The sequence below is a fragment of the Myotis brandtii genome, unplaced genomic scaffold (assembly GCF_000412655.1).
Source record: "Myotis brandtii unplaced genomic scaffold, ASM41265v1 scaffold456, whole genome shotgun sequence".
In the NCBI taxonomy this organism is placed as follows: domain Eukaryota; kingdom Metazoa; phylum Chordata; class Mammalia; order Chiroptera; family Vespertilionidae; genus Myotis; species Myotis brandtii.
The window spans coordinates 307,104-315,360 of NW_005367431.1; the positions used below are offsets into that span (position 1 = coordinate 307,104).

Below are 8,257 nucleotides of genomic sequence, written 5' to 3' on the forward strand. Positions count from 1 at the left end.
GAACCAAAACAACAGGGAGAAAACCCTGGGAAAACCCTTTTTAATTGGTTAGTACACACACACACACACACACACACTCACACACACTCACACACACTCACACACACGCAGCTTGAGACAAAGGGTAGCCGGCAGGGCTATGAAAGGATACATTCCTAAGAAGCAGTTTAAATTCTGCTCTGACACCCCTCCACCATCACCTTGGTTTAGCTGTTCCCTGGCCACTTGCTGCAAAAATCTGGGGTCATGACCCAGACCTGTGACAGTGATCAAATCAAGAGAGTGGGGGTGGGGGAGATAGTGGGAAACAGATGGTGCCTAAGTAGCCTTGGGCATTGACTTACTCCCTCCCACTCATTCCAGTTCATTTCAGTTTGTTTCTTGGAAGTTTGGAGGTAAAGCCAAAAGGATTTTGCGATGTTCTTTGGGACTAGGACTGGAGCTGACCTGTCTCTCTTCCCCCTTTCCCAAGAGGCATTTCCACGCACAGCAGTCAATAACCCCAGGAGAATCTGAGCTGACAGGCCAAATTAAGAAGATGTCATACAACTAGAACTGCCTCAAAAGAAAACCAACAAATCGATTGCCCATATTATCAGAAACAGACGTCTTAAAAACAAAAAGCACAAAGATTTAACATAGAATATGTTAAAGAGATAAGAAAAGTATTAACAATATGAAAAATAAACAAGAAATTAAAAAAGGAAAGAACCAAGTAAAAATATTAGCCAGGAAAAATATAGTAGATGAAAAAGAGGACATTATAGATGGGATGAATGGTTGTTAGCTATAGCTGAAGGATGAATGATTGGATTTAAGATCAGATTTCAAGAAGCCCCCAAGAAGGAAGAAAGGAAGGATAAAGTAAAAGAAAATAGAAAGATACTATGAGCCATGGAGGAAAGAAGTAGAAGTGCCAACATTTGTAGTTTAGGAATATTAGAGAACAAAATATTTTTAAAGAAAGGACTTTTCAGCATTAAAGGAAAATGAAAGACATCGGATTGAAAGCGTTCATTAAGTGCCAAAAAGTAATGATAAAAATAATTCTAGCCCTACCTTATTTGGCTCAGTGGATACAGCATCGGCCTTCGGACTGAAGGGTCCGGGTTTGATTCCATTCAAGGGCAAGTGCTTGGGTTTCGGGCTCAATCCCCAGTAGGGGGCATGTAGGAGGCAGCCGATCAATGATTCTTTCTCATTGATGTTTCTGACTCTCCTTCTCCCTTTTTCTCTGAAATCAATAATAATAATAATAATCTAAATACATTTCAGTAAAATTTAAGAATATCAACCCAAATAAGGAAATTCTAAAAGCTTATAATCAGAAAAAAAAAAACACAGAGAATTTCCAAAGGGATAAGAAATAGGATCGAAATTGGACTTTTTGCCCTGGCCAGGTAGTTCAGTTGGTTAGAGCATCATCCCAATACACCATGGTTGCAGATTTGATCCCTGGTCAGGACACATACAAGAATTAATCAATGCATAAATAAGTGGAACAACAAATCTCTCTCTCTCAAATCAATAAATAAAAATTTAAAAAAGAAATTAGACTTTTTAAAACTACAATAGAGAGTTGTGCTATATAGTAGTATGGTGGATAAATAGATACAAGGTGACAATGGAATAAATATCAAGAGATTAAAGGAAAATAATTTTGAACTATTTAAATTATCACCCAAATGTGAATGTGGAATAATAAAAATAGTTTCAGGCATGCAAAGTATTGCCACGCAAAGACTCACATAGGAAATGTTGTTCTTGGAGAGAATTCAAGGAGAAAAACAAATCCAGGAGATGCTGTAAGAGATAAGAAGTAAAGTTAATAAAAGTTGTTGGAAAGGCTTGCTGTAGTCTTAAAACAACAGAACAAAAACAAAATATCCTCTTTTTCCAAAAAAGGAAGAATTATTTTCATAACATCCCAGAATTAAATTTTCAGACAATGTCATTATGATGAGTGAGGAGATACCAAGGAAGATGAGAGCACGCTAAAGTTCTCATCTTATCAGAGGAACAATATAGATATTAGGTTTAAAAAGAGCCCTAACTGGTTTGGCTCAGTGGATAGAGAGTCGGCCTGCGGACTGAGGGGTCCCGGGTTCGATTCCGGTCAAGGGCATGTACCTTGGTTACGGGCACATCCCCGGGTGGGGTGTGCAGGATGCAGCTGATCGATGTTTCTAACTCTCTATCCCTCTCTCTTCCTCTCTGTAAAAAAATCAATAAAATATATTTTTAAAAAAAGAAATAAGGGCCTGGCCAGGTGGCTCAGTGGTTGAGCATCGACCTATGAACCAGAAGGTCAAGGTTCGATTCCTGGTCGGGGAACATGACCCGGTTGCTGGCTAGATCCTTAGTGTGGGGCCTGCAGGAGGCAGCCAATCAATGATTCTCTCTCATTATTGATATTTCTATATTTCTTTCTCTCTCTCTCTCCCTTCCTCTCTGAAATCAATACAAATATATTTTTAAAAAAGATATTTTTAAAAAAGTGCTCACTTTAGCCACACGTATACTAAAATTGGAATAATATGGAGGAAATTAGCATTACCCCTACGCACGGATGACATACAAATTCGTGAAGCATTCCATATTTTATTTATTTTTTAATTTATATATTTTTATTGATTTCAGAGAGGAAGGGAGAGGGAGAGAGAGATAGAAATATCAATGATGAGAAACATTGATTGGCTGCCTCCTGCATGCTCCCTACTGGGGATTGAGCCTGCAACCCAGGCATGTGCTCTTGACCAGAATCCAACCCGGGACCCTTCAGTCCACAGGCCAACGTTCTATCCACTGAGCCAATCCAGCTAGGGTAAGCATTCCATATTTTAAAATAAAATTAATTTAAAAAAAACCTTTCAGGTAAATTTTAACCAAAAGTAAAGTTAAATAAAATGAATAGTTATATTTACTAGTATATCAGAAGGAAAATAGGCTTTAAGACAAAAACCATTATTGGGGATAATAAAAAAACACTGTATAAGAGTAAACGTTTCAGTTCACCAAGAAGATATAAAAATCTTAAACATATATGCTCCTAAGAAAATAGCTTAAACAAACCCAACATTAATAGAACTGTATGGAGAAGTTACTAAATCCACTTTCATAAGAATACTTCAATTCATCTTTCCCAACAAACAAACAAACCCCACATCAGCAAAGTTTAAGATTTGAACAATATGATTAACCAACTCTTCCTAGTGGACTTATGTAGAATGATGAATTCCATCATTAGAGGATTCATGGATTCTTCCCAAGTCCTTTGAACATTTACAAAAATCATATCATAAGTATCGATGACGATATGGAGAAATATGAACTCTCCTACACCACTGATGGGAATGTAAAATAATTCACTTTGAAAAATAGTGTGGCAGTTCCCCAAACAAGGAACATAAACAGAGTCACCATATGACTAACCAATGCCATTCCTAGGTATATACTCAGGAGAAATGAAAACATATGCCCACACAGAGACTTGTACATGAATGTTTATAGCAGCACTATTCATATTAACCAAAAGGTGGAAACACCCAAATATCTATGAACAGATCAGCAGGTGAACAAAATACAATGAAAGAATATTATTTGGCCATAAGAAGGAATAAACTACTGATACATACTACAGTTTGGATAAACCTTTAAAATTTTATGCTAAATGAAAGAAGCCAGTCACAAAAGACCACATATTATATGATTCCTATAATATAAAAGTTCTGAATAGAGAAATCTATAGAGAAGAAAGTAGATTAGTGGTTGCTTAGGATTGGGGATGTGAGAAATGGGAGGTAAGAGGACAACAGCTAAAGGGTACAAGGTTTCTTTCTGAGATGATAAAAACACTATAATTGCTAGTGTTTGCAGATATCTGTAAAGACACTAAAATGCATTGCATTGTACACTTTACACAGGTGAATTATATAGTATATGAATTATATCTCAATAGGTAAGTCTCAACATATTTTAAAAATAACTATCATAAGTACACATCACAAAACTATTAAGTTAGAAGTTATTAGTAAAAAGATAAATTTAAAAAGTTGTATATTTAGAAATTTAAAGAAAAACTTTTTAAAAAAATATATATTTTATTGATTTTTTACAGAGAGGAAGGGAGAGAGATAGAGAGCTAGAAACATCGATCAGCTGCCTCTTGCACACCCACCACTGGGGATGTGCCCGCAAGCAAGATACATGCCCTTGACCGGAATCGAACCTGGGACCCTTCAGTCCGCAGGCCAATGCTCTATCCACTGATCCAAACCAGTCACGGCTAAAGAAAAACTTTTAAATAAGTCATGAGTCAAAGAAGAAATCACATTGGAAATAAACATACATAGAATTTAATTATTTTAGAGATACTGCACTTAACATTTGTAGATGCAGAGAAAGTAGAGTCTTAAGGGAAATGTATGGCTTTAAATATTAATATTAGAAAAAAAAGAAAAGCTGAAAATTAAGGAGCTAAATGTAAAAGAACAAATCAACAGAATAAACCCAGACTTAAGAATATAATAACGGCCCTAACCGGTTTGGCTCAGTGGATAGAGCATTGGCCTGTGGACTGAAGGGTTCCAGGTTCGATTCCGGTCAAGGGCATGTACCTTGGTTGCGGGCACATCCCCAGGAGGGGGTGTGCAGGAGGCAGCTGATCGATGTTTCAAACTCTCTATACCTCTCCCTTCCTCTCTGTAAAAAATCAATAAAATATATATTTAAAAAAAGAATATAATAACGAAAAAAAGAATATAATAATCAAAATAATTAAGGGTAGAAATCAATTAAATAGAACCAAAGTCAAATATTGTGTGCTGCCCTGGCCAGTGTGGTTCAGTTGGTTGAGTGTCGTCATGAACAGAAAGGTCACTGGTTAGATTCCTGATCAGGGCACATGCCCAGGGTTCAGGTTCAGTCCCCAGTCAGGGCTTGTGTGAGAGGCAGCTGATTGATATTTCTCTCTCACAGCAATGTTTCTCTCTCTCTCTCTCTCTCTCTCTCTCTCTCTCTCTCCCCCTCTCTCCCTCTCTCCCTCTCCTTCTCCCTCTCCCTCTCCCTCTCCCTTCCTCTCTATCTAAAAATCAATAAAAACTTATTTTTTAAAAATTGTGTTCTTTTTTTTTCCAACTTGAAAGCAATTACTGTTTACTAACTGATCAGGATACAAAAATAATCGTGGTAGATACCTTAGTTCATCCTTCTAATAAGACTGCTGATCTGGTGTTCCCTGTTGCCAGCACCTCCCCCTTCTACAAAATAGGTTGTCTTTCTCTTCATTCCACCTGTTGGAGAAAATAACTTGAAGAGTCACAGGAAGTTGCTTCTTTGAAGCGTTTTCTAACAGCATAGAGCGCATGAAACAGATCCACCGTGCAGATGATGCATGAGGGATGCTGATCAATGTGTTATGTCAGGGCATCCGCTTCTTGTTGATTTAGCCATAATTATGCTTGTAGATCAATTCATTAACCTACTTCAAGTTCTGGTACCCCTTCCAAAATATGTTAATTGTTGAGCTTAACAAAGGTACCATTGAAGATCTGGCGAAGGCAAAGGACCTGCCAACACTCAGACTTATGAGCTCACACCATCTATACTACTAGGATTCTGACAATAAATGCTAATTTGGGTTCCGCAGGTACACAGAAGTTGCCAGCTTTTCTTGCCATCCTGGCCATTTGAATCTCAGTCTGTACTTCTGCCTATATTTCTTGTGATAGTGCTTAGTTTTTTTTTTCATAGATTAGTTTCCTCCTTGCCTTTGGAAACATGTCTTGGGTAACCTTCTTTCTTGATGCTTCATCTTCAGCTCTGTAAAATTTCTTCTCTCTTTCTTACGGGTTTCTGTCATAGCAGGAACCATCTTTTTCTTCTCTTCTGAACTCTCTGTGGTTCCAGATGGAAAAGAGGAAGAAAAATAATTGTTTGTTTGTTTTGACAATCTGACAGAATAGACACATACTTAATAAGGTTTAATGAGAATGAAAAGAGAAGCACAGATAAATATTATACATAAAAAGGGAAACGTAGATTTAAAAAATAAAACTATCATAAACTTTATGCCAATTAATTCTAAATTTGTATGAAATGAACAAATTTCTAGAAAATATAAACAACTAAAATCGACTCAAGAAAAAAAAGCAAATAATCTTTTTAAAAATATATATTTTATTGATTTTTATAGAGAGGAAGAGAGAGGAATAGAGAATCAGGAACATCGATGAGAGAGAAACATCGATCAGCTGCCACCTGCACACCCCCAACTGGGGATGTGCCCGCAACAAAGGTACATGCCCTTGACCAGAATTCAACCTGGGACCCTTCAATCCGCCGACGCTCTATCCACTGAGGCAAACCGGTTAGGGCAAGGCAAACAATCTTATAATGATTAAAATTGTCCTCTTGAGCATTTATCTCAGAGAAATAAAAATTACATTCACAAAACAAAAGACTATACACGATGGTTTGTGCTAGCTCTACTTGTAATTGCCAAAAACTGAAAACAGCTAAAATGTCCTCAATGGTTGAATCTACGGTACATCCATACCACTGAATACTACTTATTTAGCAATGGGAAGGAACAAACTATTGATACATAAAATAGCTTGGATAGAACTCAAGGGAATTATGCTGAGTTAAAAAAAAAAACACCCAAAAACTAATCTTGAAAGGTTACATACTGTATGATTCCATTTCTATAATATCCTTGAGTTAACAAAATTACAGAACGAATTAATGATTGCCAGAGATTAGAAATGGGGAGGTGGTTATGGCTATCAAGGGTAGTAGGAGGGAGCCTTGTGGTGATGGGACAGTTCTGTATCTTGATTGTGGTAATGGTTACACAAATCTTCACATGTGATAAAGCTGCATCGGAGTGCACACACATCAGCCCACATATGTGTGCATGCAAACTGGTGACATCTGAATAGCCGTGTGGGTTGGTCAAGGCCAGTTTTCTGGTTTTGATATTGTACTATAGTTAAGCAAGATGTTACCATTCAGGAAAACTGGGTGAAGGGTGCACAGGATCTTCCAGTACATGTTTTTGCAACTTTCTGTGAATCTATAATTATTTCATAATAGGAAGGTTTTAAACATGGAAGCAGTAAACAATTTCCAACAAAGAGAACACCAGGCCCTGGTGGTTTTAGAGGCAAATTCTATCAACTTTCAAGGCACGGATCATGCTAATCTCCAGATAAAGAAATAACGGGGAGCCCAGATGGCGTGGCTCAGTGGTTGAGCATTGACCTGTGAATCAGGAGGTCATGGTTCGATTCCAGGTCAGGGCACATGCCCAGGTTGGAGGCTTGATCCCAGTGTGGGGTGTGCAGGAGGCAGCCAATCAATGATACTCTCTCATCACTGATGTTTCTATCTCTCTCTCCTCCCTTCCTCTCTGAAATCAATAAAGATATATTTAAAAAATAAAAATAAATATAGGAAATCATATCACCCATTTGTACTTAAGGTCAGCCAATCAATGTTTTTCTATCTCTTTCCCTTTCCTTTTCTCTCTCTAAAACAAATAAAAATATGTCACTGGGTGAGGATTTATAATGTGAGCTGCCTCCCTCCCACATTGGCCTGGACTGGGGATTGAACCTGCAACCTGGGTATGTGCCATGACTGGGAATCAAACCCATGACCTTAAGTACAAATGGGTGATATGATTTCCTATATTTATTTTTATTTTTTAAAAATAATAGAGGCCCAGTGCACAAAATTCGTGCATCAAGGCGGGGGGAGTCCCTCAGCCCAGATTGCGAGAGGGCACAGGCCAGGCCAAGAGACCCCACTGGTGCATGATCGGGGTCAGGGAGGACATGGGAGGTTGGCCAGCCGGAGAGGGACCACAGGAGGGCTTTAGGGCATGTCTGGTCTATTTCACTCAGTCCCAATCTGCCGGACCCCAGCAGCAAGCTAACCTTGCATGTCATAGCGAGCAGTTGAGCGGCCTTAGCATATCATTAGCATATTATGCTTTGATTGGTTGAACAGATCACTGGACGACCGGACACTTAGCATATTAGGCTTTTGTTATAAAGGATATAAAATTTTGCAAGATCATATAGTTGACCATGGACATCTCCACAGAGTGTAAGAGCCAACGAATCTTTTACAATTTTTTTTTAAATCTTTACCTGAGGTGGTTTTTCTGTTGATTTTTAGAGAGAGTGGAAGCAGGAGTGGGGGAAGGCGGGGGGAGAAACACAGATGTGAGAGAGACACATCAATTGATTGT

The 8,257-nt window shown here is 38.2% G+C and overlaps 1 pseudogene; it reads right to left on the bottom strand.

Annotated features, from left to right (window-relative positions):
* Window positions 1-5,196: 5,196 nt before the first annotated feature.
* Window positions 5,197-7,053, bottom strand: LOC102263644 (annotated as a pseudogene).
* Window positions 7,054-8,257: the final 1,204 nt, after the last annotated feature.